Below are 19,279 nucleotides of genomic sequence, written 5' to 3' on the forward strand. Positions count from 1 at the left end.
CACAGGTATCCAGAGAAATCCATCTTAAATGACTTAAAGAAGAGCAGGATCAGGCCCAACCCAGGAGCCAATGCAGTGTCCAGATATCCAACTAGGGTAAAGGTTAGGTCATCTCTATGAAATGAGAGGTATCAGGTAGAGAAACCAGTTATCCTGTCAACCTAAGCCAGAGATGGGAGTTTTAAAGAAGATGGAGTCAAGCAGCTGTTCTTCCATAGTACCACTGAAAAGCAATGGAATTAAGTTCATCATCCTCCGAAGGCCCACAGACGTAACACTGCAGGAAATAATAGTAATAGTTAATATTGTGCTAGGAGTTTTTCAGAAAGTTTGTAGGTGACAAAAGAAAAGGATTAAGGAGGTTGCAGTTTGCCGGGGGTGTCACATCTATAGGGTGTCTAGGGCCCTTTTGAGAGTAAAGAGGCTTTTGATAATTATGCTGGCATGACAGACAGAAGCTAAGATTGTCCAAGGCCAACCAAGCATATCACCTCATGTTTAAAATAGGTACTGGAGCTGGCATTCAAGGCCAGACAAAAGCTCCTTCACCCCCCCTGCTTACCGAGGCAAGAGTGCTAATATTATGCCCAGCTAGATCCCTTGGGGCAGAGAGGGTGCCTGGCAGCCCATAGCAGCTTGAGTTTAACTCTGTGATGAGACCTGAACCAGGCAGAGAGCAACAGTGTGAAAATGGTGAATTTTAATAAAGAGATTTCTGTAAGTTGCAATATCCCAATAACATATGTATGCCAAGAGGCCTAATAAGATTATATTACTTACAGTTATAAGAGCTGAAATAAAACAGAGATTGAAGAGTATCAGACAAAAGTCAGGCGGTTTGACTATTAGACTGGTTCCATACACATTGAGAAGGTGCAGAACTGTCATACCCTCGCATCAAATGAGACTCCTACGCACCCTACATATTTTTACCTCAAACAGATCATTAAAATATACTTAGATAATGGCTTTATTGTTATATTGTGTTAAGACCCAATTAATCCAAGCAATAAAAATGATGATAATGCCTTAGATTTATATGACTTTTCTTTTCTTTGCTTTTCTTTTAGTCTTTGGAACTCAAATTGCTTACCTGGTATTGGTTATCTCATGTATGTATATAGCCACAGAATGGAGAGAAAAGGTGGACTATAACTCCCCCCATTTCTTTGCCTGCTCCCTCAATTTTATCAATGGAGGAATTTGATTATTGCAAGCATAAGTGGCTTCATCGTGATTCAGGAGAGAAGATAAAGAGAAATCTCATTATGTGCATCCGCTGATGATACAACCTCATGTGTTTAGTCAAAAATAAAGAAATCCACCTCACACTGAAATTCAGCGATGGGCAGGATCACGGTTGCAGTAGAGTTCAGTGGGAAGACCCTGGGCTGAGAATCAGGAACCTTTGGTTTCCAGCCCCAACGAACCCCATCACCATTCTAAAATCCCACGGTGTCAGTTTCTGATTCCGTAAAATGGGGGTAATGGTCTCTGCCTCATTCTACAAGAAAATGGGATCATTACAGGAAAAAGGAGAGAATGTACTTGGTACAACTCTAAACGTTGCCTAAAAGTAACCAGGCATTTGAAGAGTGTCTGTGCCACAGGAAGAGAATCAAAGTCAATTCAGAACAATGTACTGAGAGCCAGGAGTTGAAGTGTCATAAACAGAGTGATGAATAAAGCCTTGTAGAACTCATGGCCCCCATCTCCAGCAAGTCTCACCTCCGTTCTGAAAGACAGACTCCAAGCCAGATTTCAGACCCAGTGCCCTCTTCTCCACCGTTGACACAACTCCTTTTTACATTTATCCCAATGCTGGGCCTTGAAGGCTGTCTGCTTGATTTTCTGTGTTTCCTCCCTTTGGAAATGAGTGAAACATTCTATGCAAAATAGCCCTAGGGGTACAAAACAAGAAAAAATGTATAGGTCACTGATATATTTCAAGTCCTGAGACAAAGATCTTCAAATGCCCCCGGGATTTTTCTTTTCCCTCATAAAGTAATGGGAATGGTTAAGTGCTTTTAGAATTGCAGTGCGGAAGATGCTATGCTCCCATTCACACAAAGGGCCTGAGGTCTCTTCCAAGAGACAGGAAATACAGCGAATAGATACTGGATTTCCAGATCTGATGGAGTTTCTGATTGCAGAAGTGTTGCTCCTAACATCCCTGTCATTGTGGGTGTGCAAAAGTCAACAGGGACAGAGTTTTGTAGGTTTGTGTGTAGAAACCTGGAACTCCTAAGTCAAGTATTCACAATGATGGGAATGACTGGAAGGCCAGCCTAGCTTGCCCCTGTATTAGTTACACGCATTCCAAAGCTGACCACATTTCTGGACTAAGGAGCTACGGTAACGAACCCCTCTGAGGACCCTCCCATTAGCCACTCTGCTAAATTTCTCTCTCACTTCCCTTCACAGGACAGTTCCTGTGGAGCTAACGTTGAGAAGGCTTCATTTCTGCAGTTAAAACCTTCCACTTCGCTGTTCAGTATTTCCAGACCCTGAACACATGCTCAAGAGAAGGAATTTTGCCAAAATCGAGGCAACGCTTCTGAAAAACTGAGAATCCATCAATTACCTGCATATGGTGGATATTATCTAGATACTCTAAGATATTCTGCATTCTCGTGAGTTGAATTTTTTTTTATTGATAAGGAAAAAGTATGATCTGGATGCTATCACTGCATGAGACAACCTCACAAGCATCCACCCTACATGATGCTAAAACCACAAATATCCCAAAAAAGATGAAAAAGTTGGCAAAATCATGCTGTTCTGTGGTTTCATTGAGACTAAAATCAACTGAAGAGATGTTTGTTGAGTGTGTGCTGTGTGCAGTGTGGCCACCACTACACGTTACTACTACCACAGGAAACAGAAAGAAGATGGTGGAGGAACATTTTCTTGAGCATGTGTTTTGTGCCCAGCACTGTGGTGGGCACCCTAAGTACTTTAATTCGAATAGTCATTGACTAAGTTGGAATGGTCAATTTCCATTTTCTCTGTTTTAAAGGTGGGAAAACAGAAGCGCTGGTGGGTTAAGCAAATTTCCCAATGTCTCACAGCTACCCCATGACAGGATGGGATCTCAACCCCAGTCTAATGGCTCATTCCACTTTTTCTGGAAAATGTTCTTGGAACCTCTGTATTCTGGAGTAGATAGTTCTATTTTTTCCCATTGTACTTTGTACATCTCCTGTTAGGGTAACTGCTTAGTGGGCTGTAACCATCTGCTATGTTTTTTATGGGGAATGACTTTGGGAGTCCTGTTTGCCTCAGTACTTAGCACTGTGATCGACACATGGTACATTTTTAATAATTAATATTGACTAAAGATATTGTCTCATATTCCTTCAAAATAAAAGTTATGTGAGCCATAATGTGCCTTTATTTTTTATGTTAGGGGAAACCCCTACAGTGTCTCCTGGCTCCTGTGAGTCCAAATGACCCTACTGAATTGAGGTAAACCTGACCCTCCATATAGCAGAATCACTCCAGCATTATGTCTGATCTTGTCCATTCTGGTTGACCTTGTCTATTCCACTACCTTGAGTCTTGTGCAACCACCTTGAATTTGACCTTTTAAGAAGAATTTGTTTACCACCTTGAATATATCAGATGCTGTCCTAGGTGCTGGGAATACAAAAATTAATAAGATCTACTTCTTGCCTTCCCAATCCCCCCCAGACAAGGGGGAAGCCCACGTGTCGTATTGGTTTTGGTGTCCACTTCAATAACCAGGGTTCACTCTACTGATCTCTCTGTTTCTTACAATTCTGCTCTGTTTTACAACAAGGTTTCTGCCACACACTCCTGACAGCATTGCCATGGCCCATCACCTTCCAGTATAAACTGCTACTGGCAAGACAGTCCCATTGAGAATGTGATAGCCCTAATCATTGAATCACTAAAGACCCACTCATTATAGGTGCAATTGCTGTTATTTGTGACACTGAAGTGATTTTGGATCAAGACACACCTGAGGGACGCCTGGGTGGCTCAGCAGCTGAGCATCTGCCTCTAGCTCAGGTCATGATCCCAGAGATCCGGGATCAAGTCCCACATCAGGCTCCCTGTGGGGAGTCTGCTTATCCCTCTGCCTATGTCTCTGCCTCTCTCTGTGTGTTTCTCATGAATAAATAAATAAATCTTTAAAGAAAAAAAAGACAAAACTGAGTCCAAATCTTAGCTCTGATTTTATAGCTATGCGATCTTAGGCAACTTTTGCAGTTTTTTAAATATGCACAAAAAGGGTAGTAATGCCTCCTTCATGTGATTATGTAATTAAATAAGATACCATATAAAGGGTACTCAGCAAAAAATGTATTAAAGTTATTATTTTTTAAGAGAATTTATTTATTTGTTCATGAGAGCCACAGAGAGAGAGGCAGAGACACAGGCAGAGGGAGAAGCAGTCTCCTCAAGGTCAGCCCCATGTGGGACTCAATCCCAGTACTCCAGGATCACACCCTCAGCTGAAAGCAGACACTCTACCACTGAGCCACTCAGGCATTCCTAATGTTATTATTATTACTACTAGAGTCACATTACCTATTGAGATACAAGACATCATCTTCAAATTCCAAGTGGTACCATAATTGCGTGATGTTCTCCTCTGGGGCCTACATATATCATTTTCATAACCCTACCAAGGGTACTTCCCCCAACTCTAGCTGAGCCTACTGCCTTTGACTGTTAGAGCATGTTTGGCATGGAGACGCTTTGCTCTTACAGGCTCCATCTAGAGCAGAACTAAATGAACAAGTCTGTAGTAGAGCACCAAAGGACCAGGATACTATTCCATGTTGCACTCCCTCAAAAAATATAAAAACTAAGCACTTATTACTTGCCGTAAATTTTCCTAATCTAAACACTCTGCTCTAGAACTCTCAGCTGCCATTTTGCTTCTGCCATGATCCTCTCCTCAAGGGGTACTGTGTCTCATTAGTGTGGATGCTAACTGGGAAACATCACCTCAAGCCTTTCCAAAGTCCTCCTGTAGTCCAACAGGGAGCCAGAGAGCCTCTTCCAAAGGGACTTCTAGGACAGGTGATACCCCAGTTTAATCTGGGACTATGCAAATTAGCCCCTGAGCTACATTTGCAAGAAGAATGCTCAATCATCAAATATATTGGATTTACAGATAAATTGGGGTGAGGGAGACAATTACAGCTTCTATATATACAGTTCCCAGCCTTCATGTATGAAGCTGGTCCAGTCAATTGTTCACCTTCATTAAATTAGTATTCTAAGCTTTGGTCCAGAGCTGGCTCGTCACAAAGGAATAATTTCAGAATCATCTAGCAAATTAAAACAATTGTTCATCTGTAGAATGGAAATGATACCCACACAGAAGCTTCAGTTTAGAGCTAGGATTTCCCATTTCTTGTGGTCACACTACTTAAATCCAAACCTATGAAGTGTATATTAACTGGAGATTGCAATTGAATTCACTGAGAGAGCTGTGACCATTCTTACACAAGTTAGAATAGTTGGAAAAAGCAAACGAGAATTTTGGTGATAATCCTGGCCGATATTCCTCAATAACCAGCACGAGAGGAGGTCACAAGAGAAATTTCCTATGGCAGAAGCATTATGAAATTGTCCTAGCCATTGTGAGGCATGATCAAAGGGGACATGACCTCAGCTAGAGGAGACTCCTGAATTGCTTGATACTCAGCTTCTACCTCACAGGAATCAGGGCTGCTCTTGAAATGAATTGTATAATGGAGAGCACCTGTAAATTTCGTGGACTTTATTACAACACCACAGTGGCAGTATTAACTACCTCTTTAAGGTAGACAAATAGAATTTCAGCTCCTTCTAGCAGTAAAATTACCTCAGATGTATACTTATGAATACTCAGCACGAGTTAGTCACATATTGCTTACTTTTAGGAAGATGTAGAGAGCAGTCAGAAAGTGGATGATTCTATACAAATGGCTAAAAGACACATGAAAAAAATGCTCAATATCACTTAGCATCATGTAAATACAAATCTAAACCACAATGAGATACCACCCCATGCCAGTCAGAATGGTTAAAATTAACAAGTCAGAAAATGATGATGTTGGTAGGGATGTGGAGAAAGGGGAACCCTCTTACATTGTTGGTGGGAATGCAAGCTAGTGCAGCCCCTCTGGAAAAAGAGTGTGGAGGTTCCTCAAAAAGTTAAAACTAGAACTACCCTATGATCCAGCAATTGCACTACTAGGAATTTACCCAAAAGATATAAATATAGTGATATGAAGGACACATGCACCTGTTTATAGCAGCAATGTCCACAATAGCCAAACTATGGACAGAGCCCAGATGTCCATCAACAGATGAGTGGATAAAGAAGAGGTGGTATATATACATACATACAGTGGAATATCACTCAGCCATCAAAAAGAATGAAATCTTGTCATATGCAACAACAAGGGTGGAACTAGAGGGTATTATGGTAAGCAAAATAAGTCAATAAGAGAAAGACAATTATCATAGGATTTCACTCATATGTAGAATTTAAGAAACAAAACAGAGGATCATAGGGGAAGGGAAGGAAAAATAAGATGGAAACAGAAAGCAAGACAAACCATAGGAGACTCTTAACTATAGGAAACAAACTGAGGGTTCTGGGGAGATGGGGGAACTGGGTGATGGGTGTTCAGGAGGGTACTTGACGGAATGAGCACTGGGTGTTATATGCAACTGAAGAATCACTGAATTCTACCTCTGAAACAATACATTATATGTTAACTAAGTTGAATTTAAATGAATAAAAATAAAATTTTTAAAAAGGAAAGTAGATTCTAGAATAACTGACAGCAAATATCGGATTTACTAGCATTAAAATGAGTTGTACTGAATCAACAGTAAACAATCTGAGAACATTAACTCAATGACTCTGTTCCAATCTAGACCAGATCAGATCAATTTTTCCCTCTTTTGAACATCTCTGGCCATTGAAGATAAATAATCCAGGTCAACCAAATTTTCAGACATTCAGATGTCCGATCACACTGATCAACTGTTTTTGGAACTTCAGCAGATTGATAGGCAGCCTTATCTCTTCTTCTTGTGTTTCCTGTTGTTTTTCCGGAGCCTGTACATTGGGATTAAATGCTGAGATACTTATGTAAATGAAGTAGCAAATCTGATACTGAAAGCCATTAAAGAATGAAGCTGATGGAGCCGAGCACTCATTCTTGAAGCCTGTGGACAGAATCCTCTCCCCTCAGCTCCTTGGTTCATGGGGTGAGACTCCCTTGGAGTTTCAAGCCCATCCAAGAGTCTTCCTTCAGTCATCATCAAAGGGAATTCAGCCTTGAGAAAGAATGCTGGAACCTCAGGGAACGTTTCACGATTTCCAAAAGCCACATGAGGTGTTTGTGGCTGCGCTTTCCTCACAGAGACTGTTCCATATGGCACAGAGAGTGGCGGGCAGAGAATAGTCAGCCAACGCAGCAGGCATTTGTGGTGGCATTTAGGGAACGAGCCAAATTGTAGAGCAAATGCGTCTCTTAGAGATCATCTAATGTACCTTTGTAATTTTAAAGATGCAAACATTAAAGCCAAGGTTGATTAAAGAAGTGTCCAAGGTCAAACTCAGTAGCAGAATCAGACAAGGGCTCAGAACTTTCTGGTACCCCATTTGCCAGGCCTACGTAAGCCACCTCCCCGGCCTAACACACACATTTTTTAATGACACAAAGCAAATGGCCTATCTGCCTCTCTTTTGAAAATGCAATGTTTTCACCCTCTTGTCAACTCCTTCCTCATCACTTGCCTTCTCTTTCTTTCACCCCAAAGCTATTTATGTAGTTAGAAAAAAAATGTCTGAAAGCCTCAAGGAAACCAATATTTCTTGCGACATTCAAACCCTCTACTGTTCTGATGGCCAGGAATTCCACAGTCAGCATTTTTGTGCTATTTCTATTGAAACCAGAAAGTAAGTGTAGAAGAAAGTTATCTGAGAATTTAAGAGCTGCAGGAAAAAAAAAAAAAAAAAGTTCAGTTTAAATCCCATTCCGGAAACCATGGACTACTCTATAACAGGAGGGCTTTTATTACTGTAGAGATAGCCAGCAGCCAGCCAGACTCACCGGGCTAGTTGTTAACTGACAAATATTAATCAACATCACTGGGCGATAAGGTTATCACCTTGCTGTGCCATGTGGGGGTCAGCCACTTATCCACTCTATCGGGCTGGTTCCCTTTTGGAAGAGAGCATAACCCCTCCACTTCCTAGAGCTCTGTGAAGCAATAAACGCCCGCTATGCCCTGGAGAAGAGAGCTATGTAAATACCAGGAGTGTCTTGATGATAATACCTTGGATTTATATGGCTTCCTTACTCCCAAGGAGCAGTGCATCCATTGTTATTACTCATCTTCCCAACTGCTCTGCAAGCAGAGACGACAGGGACGGTTCACTCCATTTTACAGATGGGAAAGGTGAGGTCGAATCTGCCTATCTGTGGTCATCCAACCAACCAGGAGTCATAATGATCCTGGTTTACAAGCAAAGTCCCCTTGGCATCTTAAAAAAACAAGGAATCATTTTTATTTAACATGAATTTGTCCACAGGAGTGGGAGTCATTGATTTTCATTTGTCATTGTTGACTCCTTGGAGATTGAAATATTTTATTTTTCTGGCACCTTCTGGCATGAACTCTAGATATAAATACTGTGGACTCTGCATAGGTGTTGATAACCCCTCTCCATTTACTCCCCAAGAGTGAAATAAGCCAAGAACCAACACTAAAAATATCCAGATTTCTTGCATTCGCTGTAAGTTATGTAGGATAGATACACGGGAAAGCGCATGGAATTTGAAGCTGGAGGGTCTTGGTTCAGGTTCTGGCTATGGCTTCCATTGGTTATGGATTCCCTGTCCAGTGATCCGGCCCTTTGTTTAAGGTACAAATTTTTATTCTTATTTTTATTGTTATCTCATAAGATTTCAATAAATTTTTATAATAAATGTATGGAAAAGCACTTGACAAGTGGTAAAATAATGCAAATATCTGTCAGTGATTATAGTTTAGACTGTGTTATTTGAAAAAATATACTGTAAAGACAAACTGCTGACCTGTCTTTTAAAAAATGTGGTAGAAAATCAGAGCCATACACAAGAAGTTACTGAAGGTTACCGTGCACAGGATCTCCAGGGAATTCTTGAGGAAACACTCTGGTGTGTGCAACAGCAAATTCCACAGTAGCAACATTTTAGAGTTTAGTTCCAAACATTCCACACCTTTCCAGTGTTACATGGTAAACTGGGTAGACAGTTCTTTAGATCACCTGTTGTCTCATCTCCAGAAAAATCACTTGGTCTGCTCCGAGTGACTTGCTCCAAATCACACGTTTCAGTTATAAGGCCCAAATTTAGCACATATCCCTCTCCCTATGGGCAATTGATAATTTTTCCAGTGCTTTTTATACTTTCTATATGTATGTAATGGCAGCTCCTAAAGCATTCCAAAGATTCGCCAAAATTTCCAAAAAGTAGCAGTTGCTACCAATTCCCTTTATTTTCTCTCTGACCCACCGAAGAAGTTCCTGTCAATCACCCACTCAGCATCGATTAGAAACTGACCTTCCTTTTGAAAATACTTGACAGTCGATCTAATGCCTACGCTCTGCTTTACCTTTAACCACAAGGTAGGCGATATGTTATGAACATCCTATGGACTATTTCATATAATCAAATCATTCTCAACCTAGTAATCCTCTGTCCAGGCTAGTATCTTCCATCTCTGCCCTAACTGCAGAACTTCCGGTTGTTTATGACTGTTCCCCAATCTCAAGGGAACTGATACATCTTCGTCTTCTTCTCATTGCCCATAGGTCATAGATGTTTCAGTAGACACATTATCTCCATTGATTATTTTACATATGGTATTTATCATTGGTATTTTGTGAATTTAAATGGTCATAGGCAGGGCATCTGGGTGGCTCAGTCAGGTAAGCATCTGACTCTCAGGTTTGGCTTAGGTCTTGATCTCAGGGTCATGGGATCGAGCCCCAGAGTCGGCTTGAAATTCTCTCTCTCTCTCTCTCCCCCTCTCCCTCTGCCTCTCCCTCCACCTGTGCTCTCTCTCCAAAAATAAATAAATAAATAAATAAAATATTTTTTAAAAAATGAGTCACAGGCCTACCAATGAGAATCACGCAATCAGAGTGTATCTCATTTTAAAGACAGGAAGATGCAACTAACATTGCACACAAAATCCAGAGTCAGATGAGTGAATTGGTTTTGTCCCAGGCGCATTCCCTTGTGACTGGAAGTATTCTGCGGTCAGTTGCTATGACAGGATTAGAGAGCAAAGTACGCTGTGGCATAAAAACTGGATGGAAGGACATACCTTTGAAGAATACTTGCCAAAATGAACTAGAACAAGTGGTAGATGTCACTGTTGGTTCATAAATTAGAGATTACGTGAAAGTCACCAAGAAAAAAGAAAAAAACCCCACAATGTCAACCTAAGGAGGTTATATGGACTGGTTCTTATGAGCTGCCTCTTTTGGTAAAACTGAAACAATCTAATACTGAGGCATTTAAATAAATTCCATTTCCCTTGGCCTGGTTTTCAGCTCTTTTCACTGTCTGAACCAAACCTGCCTTCCTAGTATTATCTGTAACAACTCACTTTATCAAATATTCCAGGGCAATACATTATTTATTCATTATCCAAACACAGTTTACATTTTCTTGATTCAGAGGTTTCCCCCCCACCCCAGCTCCCTAAAGGTTTTTCTCTCTGCTTTCTGTATATTCAGATCATACACATTCTTGCAGATGTGGCAAGAATTTCTCCCCTCCTAATTCACAGTTTTTCCTCCATTTCTACATTCTTACTGCATTTAGCGTATCATTCATTTGGCAGTTAATCATGCACTCAGAGTTTTAGTGTATATATAATCAACTTGTTTGCTTATCTCTGGCATTATTATTTAACTTTTTGCATTTTTCTAACATTGTGTTTTAACTAACATGGACACTCCACGACACAGGGAGAGTATCATGTTTTTCTTTGCATCTCTCTGGAGACATAGTTTTGTTATGAGCTCTTTGAAGCCCTGTGGCTCTAGGAAGCAGAAGCAAAGAGAAGCAAGGTAGGCAGAGCTCCGGGCCTCCAGGCCTAATTCAAATAGATCAACTCCAAGTTCACCTAATCTATGTTTTAGTGTTCACTGTCCCTGGATGTCTTACCCAAAGTTTTATACTTGTTTTTGCCATAGCGCTGATTTCGCTTTTTGGAAAAAAAAAAAAAAAAAACAGGTAGCAGGATAATACTGGAAATAGATCTGAAGTGAACACAAGACGTGCTCTGACCCAGATTCTCCTACTAAGCACCCAGGTAACTAAATATGTACAACTCCCCTCTTGGAGCCTCAGATTTCCTATTGGGGCAGTAAAGTATTTGGGGTAGATTATTTTAAGGATCTCAATGTGTCTACACTTCTCTCCCTACCCCCAGCCCCTGAAACCACCCCAACACTAGAACATACGACATACGACTAAATATCAAAGGAATAAATCCGGCTAACCTTGGCAGTAACATCCAGTTTTTAACATATATATTTTAAATATCATATATATGTGCTTTTCTACTTTGTCTTGGAGTTCTAGTTCATGGTTAAAATAATCTACTTTAATAATTCAAGTTATACCAGCCAGACCAGGAAATAAAGAAAACAAAGCATTCAAAGTTCTCATCTCCAATTTTTCATAAATAATAGCTAGTTATCAAGGGAAGTCACAATGGCACCAGCTAAGTCCTTTCTGTCTGGGCCGAGCCAGAGGAATGCCAACCAGATCAGTAATAGCAGCCTCCTGAGTGGGGAGAAATGAAGGCTGTTCAATTTTGTATTCTGCTCATTTCTATTTTAGAAGAAAACAGTTGACACTGTCTCATTGAAAAGAAAATGCACTCAGATTTCATCATCAAATAGTATTTATTATTAATCCCCAGAGGGTGCACGGGGCTGTGCTAAGCATGCCAATTTGCCTGCCACCTGCTAGTGGCATTTTTGTGTGTCAGAATGTGGTCTCCTCGCTGTTGACGCTAGAGGTGAGCAAGGGCAGTGACAAAAAGATAAAAGGAATGAAGAATAGACTTTGGAGAAGAGGTCACAAGAATTGCAAAAGGTTAGTCACAGAAGGAAAGGCACAGGGGTTGCTTGGTTTGGGGTGGTTTTCAGATGGTGCATTATCTATAAGCAGGTAGGCTCTAATGTCGCAGAATATCAGACAAGAGGGGGAATGCATTTAGATTAAATGGGGGAAATCTTGATCTGCCAAAAGAAAAAGACAGTTAGAGATGGTGGAAATTCTGTCCCTGGAGATATTTGAGGAAGAAGAGAGAGTCCTATCTCCTGAGGGTGGGTGGGACACGATGGATGGGGTCTGTTTGAAGTCAGGCCCCTGGGCCCCTACGTCATGATTTCACAATTATCCTAAAATGATGGCCTTGATTGCCAAGTTCAAGGATCTCCTTGAGGTGGAGACATCCCCAGGTGGTGCAAAATCAAGAATGATTTCACAGGAGGACAGGAGCTTGCACTGAGCCCTGCGTGAGATTTTGACAAGTGGAAATAGAGGGAGAGGCAACTCTGGGCAAATGAATCAAAGGCAAAAAGACTTTGCGTCAAAGACGGAAGTGATGAGTATGCCTCATGAGTACCTATTCAGACCTAGCAGCTGCTAAGTCCCCCATAGGAATCCCAGCTCCACCCCTTACTACTCACAAGACCTAAGACAAGTTGCTTGGCTTCCAAGCCTCAATTTTCTCCTCTATGGAATGAAGAACAGATAAAGATGCTTTCACAGAGCTATTGTCAGGATTAAAAAACACACATGGCATAGGTAGCACAGTGCCTAGCGTACCGTGGATGCCTAATAGATGGTATAGTCATAATATTAATGGCATTATTTATCGTAAGAAGAAGGAAAGTGATTCGATTTAGGTGGAAAATTGAATGTATGTAAACAAATAATGGAAAGGTAAGACTACGAATATGGACCATGACCCCACTCCATAGGTGACAGCAGGTACCTTCCCGTGAAATTCTCCTACATCTCTACATGAATCCCCCCACACAGCCAGTTGCTCCGTCCTCAGCTCCCAAACACTGTGAATAAGCCTCAGAGAACTTAGCAGAGATGAGGAGCATTTGTGTGACTCATCTCCATGAGGACAAGCGTGTGTTGGAGAGTGTTTGAGTCTCACTTCTGAGCACAATGCCTGGCACTGAGCAGGAGCTCAGGAAACGTCCAAGTGTATCACTCGCTCTTCCTTTCCAGCCACCTCTGTGTTCCCTTCTGTGAGGATGCAAGAGAAACCCCAGTGGTTTGACTTCCTACAGCACAGCTCAGGACACCTGGGAAAGGAGGGAGCATGCGCCTGAGCTGGGCTGGCCTCTGTTTGCCATGAACCCCTTTGCACCAGTCTCTCGTGAGGTCACACTCACAGTGGCCTTGAGCCCGTGGAGATACAACCGGATACTGATCCCATAGCCACACCTCTTTAGTAAACCATGGAGTTATACTTAATGAATTCCCAACCCAAGAAGTGGCCATGGAATGGGTGACTCATGCTTTTTAATACCTGCAGACTACCCAGCATGGGTTAGTAGCAAACACAATTTGCTAGTTTAGTGCGCTGTCTAGTGAGCCACGCTGATCCTCTGCTCTAGTAGCGTAAGAGACCCGGTCCCAGAGAAAGAAGTTTTTTGACTACTTGAGAAATTCAATCCAAGGAATACAGGAGAAAGTACCTTCCGGCCAGGACAACCTGGCATTGAATTTGGCTTTGCCTCATCCTAGTTCTTTGGCTCTTCTAAGCCACCCCATCTCTCTGTATCCTCGTTCAACAGTAATATGGGAATAACCGTGCCTGCCTTATAGGGCTGTCATGAAGTAAAAAGATTTGGTCATCTGTTCATTCACTCATTCATTCATTCCTTTTCTGTCTGAGTCAAGAAAAAAAGAAAAAAGCAGTGTTCATACAACACTTTGAAAAATGTAAGATGTAAATGTATAAGGTGTTATATTATCCTCAAGTGTCTTCAAAGTGTTCCCATAAAAATAATTATTGTCCGTTTTTATTAATGCAGCCTCAAGGAAGTGAGATTGTCCAAAAACCCAACACCCGGCTCACTGAACCATGTTAATTGGGCATAATTCCCCACCCTCACAGAATTTAAAGTGAGTCACATCTTTAAAAAATAAATATATAAATCGTTTTCTCTATCATGACTCTTCTCCTCTTTCAATAGTGTGAATATTTTTTAATACTGTGAAGGATCTCAAATTTTTGTAGGTTATTTCCCGTACAGTAACGAATAAATACCACTTGCCTGAAAACAGTGATGGTCCTGGTATGGCTGTTTCTTACCCATCGCCATGTTACCCAGGAGGATAAAAATGGAAGAGAGAATCTGAAAATAAATATTTTGAGAGGCAGATCCCAACCAGTCAGCAAAATGGAATGTGGATTGTTAAGACGAGAGGACAGTAATTTCCAACCATTAGAGAATTAGTAGTAGTCCACTCTACTATGGTGTGATTTACCTGAAGATTTCCACTAACACACACACACATGCACACACATGAACACACTCAGCAGAGTGCAAGATAATTTAGTGAAAAGGTAATGGCATGTGCAGTAAGGGGGAAAAAAATCAACCCCCCCTTTTCTAGTTGTGAGTCAAGTGATCTCATATTAAGTCACTTAATCCTGACACTCAGTTTCCTATAAACTCTGCAAAATGAAGATCCTAATACCCACCTTGCCTACCAGGGTTGTGGTGATTAATATGTGTAAAAAGATTTCAGGACATTCCCATTTCTTTCCTTATATTCCTACAACATCACAATAGCTAATTAGATACAAAAATGTAGATCATATGATATTGGATTTGGGACTCACTGGTAGACTGTGCTAGAATTTCATCTGTGTGGGAAAAGTCCAATTTGGGAAATGTATAATAAAGCCAGCACAACAAGCTACATGAGAACTTCTAGAATCCTGACACTGCCCACCAAACTTCTTCCCAACTTCTTCATGACAATTTTGCTTTAAACTCTGTAGTTTGATGGCTTTTCTATTTAGCTTAGTTGTTAAATGGGATTTCAGCAAAATTAACGCTGGAAGTCACCTCTCTCAGAAACTTGGAGGATCTATTTAGTGCGGTTTGCCATCCTTAAACACGAGCACTTATAAAGCCTTCAATTATTGCCTTTGTCTAATTTCTACCATTCCAATTATTTATTTCCAGAATCAAATCCAAAATGTCACACACATGCACACACACGCACACACACACACACATGCACATTTTCTTAAGCCTGAAGATCGTAGATAGTTGCTTGAGATTTCCACCTACATTAACCCAAACTCAAGCCTGCTATCTGTGCCTTCTGTTCTCAAAGACTTTCTATGCACATCGGATGCAGACCCTAGGACCTAAGGAAGCAGATTTCCCATGTTCGGCAGATACAAACCCTAGGACCTAAGTCCGCCCTCTACAATTGCAGAGAAAGCACTGCAGGCTCATAACCTTGGGAAGGATGGAGGAGAGGTTGAAGGACAGATGTGCAGAACACAACAAGTCAGGGTCAGAGGCCAGACCCTCAGGCGAAAGACCTCAGGCTCTCCTGGCACCTCCCTCATTTCACTGTGGCAGGTCTGGCAGGTCTCCCTCCTTCCTTCCAGGTTGGGGAGGGAGCAGTGGGGGAAGGGGGGAGTCCTGCATTCAAGGCCCGGGACTTGGGGAGTCGCTGACTGCTGCACTCCCATTAATTTCTCCCCTACCCTGTGGATCGCAGGCTGAAGAACAGGGACATTGAAAGTCGCCTGCTGAGCCAGGATTCTGTACCAAATGCAAAAGCAAAACCCCCTCTGTTATCAAGAAGTCACTTTTCTCAATAGTATTTCTCTAATGATCACATATTGTTTCCCAGAAAGTGCTCCTAAATTATTTAAGAGGAACAGCCTGTCACCGTGTGCATTAAGATCTGCCTCTGCATCTCCAGCTCCTGAGGTGCGCTTGATCTCCTTCCTTGGGCTTCGGGAGGGAAACTGACAACAAGGGGTGGGGGGTTGTTGTTGTTTGTCTTTCTGTCTGTCTGTCTGTTTGGAAGGGTTGCCTTTATTTTTGTGCCAAGAGGAAACGCTGAGGATTGTGTCCTAAAGTGAAATTACAAAGGAGAGAAGCGCACTATTTCCCCCCGGCCTGGGTGTGAGCCGTTATCATAATCGGATCCGCGAGCAGCAGCCACAGGAAAAAAGCAAACATCTCATAATAATTAGTTGTGGACTTTCTCTGTCTCTCTCTCTCTCTCTCTCTCTCTCTCTCTGTCTGTCCCTTTAGTGAAACAATACTCTGGCCTTTAATTCAGGGTAATAGCCTGCAGGTGAATAGGAAGAGTTGCACAAAAAAAAAAAAAAAAAAAAAAAAAAAAAACCAACCCAGGAGTGGGTGACATTTGAAAGCCAAAGAAGAGTGAGAATGAGGGAGGAAGGGATCTTGAGACACGACCACGGAGGGGACAGGGAAGGGGCTGGGAGGGAGGGGAAGGGGAACCACGGCAGGTGCGGGAGGGGGAAGGAGCGAGGCAAACAGGGAAGAGATTGCAGGTAAAAATAAAACAGAAAAAGCCCAGGTGGGATTCATGCAAACTGTTCTCATCAACACGGCGACTCCCTCCTGTCACGGGAACTGTCAAACAGGCTCCGCTCGTAATGAAAGGAAAAATATTTTATTCAGATTTATTAATTTGAAAATGAAGCCCGCCTGTCGAGAGGGGGACAGTTCTTCTCAATCTGTCATCGTTGAACCACACGCTCCTGACATCGGGATTCATTTGTCTTGTCGGCTCTGACAGTTGGATTCTCCCAAAGCTCTTCCTAGTGGATCGCCCTGGGATTTTAAACCGGATGAAACACATTCCGACAAGGAACAGCCTCTTTATTAATGCAAATTACATGAGGAGGGGAGAAAAAAAAGAGAGAAAGAGAGAGACGCCGGCAGCCGCTCTGGTGTTCTTATGCCTGTATCAGTCATTTGTTATTTACATTTATACACATTTTTCAGTTTTAATAAAAGGAGACCCGGATTTTCAGTGACATTTATGGACAGTTTGTTTCAAAAAAAATGATGCCATCACTATAATTGTATGCAAAAAAAAAAAAAAAACCAAACCACAGCGCGGTGCTTCGCTCGATGGTGTGCGCCCAGCCCGGGCCTCCTGCTGCGGGGACCAGGGCCACTGGGACCACCAGGGCCACCAGGGCCACCGGGATCACTGGGGCCACCGGGATCACTGGGGCCACAGGGCCACCGGGGCCACTGAGATCACTGGGACCATAGGAGTCACCAGGGCCACCGGGACCACTGGGACCACCGTGATCACCGGGGCCACCAGGACCACCAGGGCCACGGGGACCACCAGGATCACCAGGACCACCGGGGCCACCGGGGCCACCGGAACCACCGGGATCACTGGGGCCACTGGAACCACCGGGATTACTGGGGCCACGGAGACCACCAGGGCCACTGGGATCACCGGGACCACCAGGGCCACTGGGATCACCGGGACCACCATGATCACCGGGACCACCGGGATCACCGAGGCCACCGGGATGACCAGGGCCACCGGGTCCACCACGATAACCGAGACCACCGGGGCCACCAGGATCCAGGCCACCCCCTGAACCCGCATGCAGCCCCTTTGTCTTCAGAGCGGAGCCCCGGGGACACCCTGCGCCCACTTGGCCGGTGGGCGCCCTTGGCACAGCGCCCACGGTTGGGAGCACCCAGGAGGATGCTTTCATTTCGATTTCCTCACAAGCACGAGGACTCCTAATGGATATACAATCATGAAGCCAGCCCGCGTGATCCGTGTCCCCTGAGGGAGGCAGGGAGCCAGGGAAGCCCGAGGCCCAGGCCGGTCCTGGGCGGCCCTGCAGAGACAGGGTGTCGCCCCCTGTGTTGCACGAGGTACTCACTAAGCAGCTTTGGAAACAGGCGTCCTGACTGTGTTTCTACCTGGACAAAGTCTTCCTTGAAAGTAGGCAAACCATGGTCACCTTGAAAGTAGGCAAACCCTTGGTCCCCACATGGTTGCCTCATTTGGGGACACAAGTGGCAGCAAGACCCAGACCCTGGGATTCTGGAGAGCCGGTTCCGATTCCATGCCAGTCTCCAGCGGTGACAAAGACCCAGACAGCCCAAGACCCCTGAGGGCACTGCCACACAGGAGGGCAGCAGCATGGGGAGATTGCTTGGGTGCTCTGCGGCTGTCCCCCTGAAGACTTCGGACTCCTCGGAAGAACGACCACTCCAGAGGAGGATTTCCGAATACAGGATCAGAGTTATAACCTCCCGCGTGCTACCTGTCTAAAATTCTCCATGCTCCAGTGGGAAAGGAACGAGGTGGGGGGTCTGGGTCAGGCCCAGTGGAGAATCAGCCTTTAATGAAATGTATGACATTGGGCACATCGTAGTAACTTCTTAGGGTCTCAGTTTACTCATCTGTAAAATGTGAGCGTTAGACTAGATCGGTAGTTCTCAAAGAGTAGGCCCAGCTCAGAAGCATCAGCATTACCCGGCGGATTGTTAGGAATGCAACTTCTCTGGCCTCAACCCGGACCTACCTACTGAGTTAGAAATTCCAGGAGGTGGGACCTGGCAACCTGTGAATTTAGGAGGCCATTCTGATCATCCAAGTTTGAGGGTCACTGGCCTACATGCTCCCCAAGGGCCCTCTGAAGCCCTGTGATGATAATTCCAAATATGGCAAAGCTCTCCTTTCTATTTACAGTATTTAAAGTATATCCATACTTTAAGAATAAACTGCATAAGTAAGCCTTGCTAATTCTGTGGGCTAGAAGGTTTCCCTCCTTAACATTTAGGATCTTTACTTAAAGAGTCTCGAGAAGTAGTTGGAAAGTAGTATTAAATTGGGTAAAGGTCAGCCGGCGCTCTCATTTTCTCTGTGTGCCCCGCGTAGAGCTCTGCTTCTTTAAATCCAGATTCACCATCTACACAGGACGTGTTTTTATCCATGCGTGGCAGCCTAGAAACAGGTAACTCCCTTCATTCTCCCTAAAATTGCCTTTCCAATTAAATGAAAGGGAAGGACAAGACAAATAACCAAAAAGGCAACGAGAATTTCGGTGATGTGTAAGGATACAATTAAGGGAAGCAGGGGGAAATCTGCTTTCTGCCTGGTGAGGCAACACAAAAGAGTACACCTAGCCAACAACCACATGTAAAACA

Source organism: Canis aureus, chromosome 38, assembly GCF_053574225.1.
Source record: "Canis aureus isolate CA01 chromosome 38, VMU_Caureus_v.1.0, whole genome shotgun sequence".
Taxonomy (NCBI): domain Eukaryota; kingdom Metazoa; phylum Chordata; class Mammalia; order Carnivora; family Canidae; genus Canis; species Canis aureus.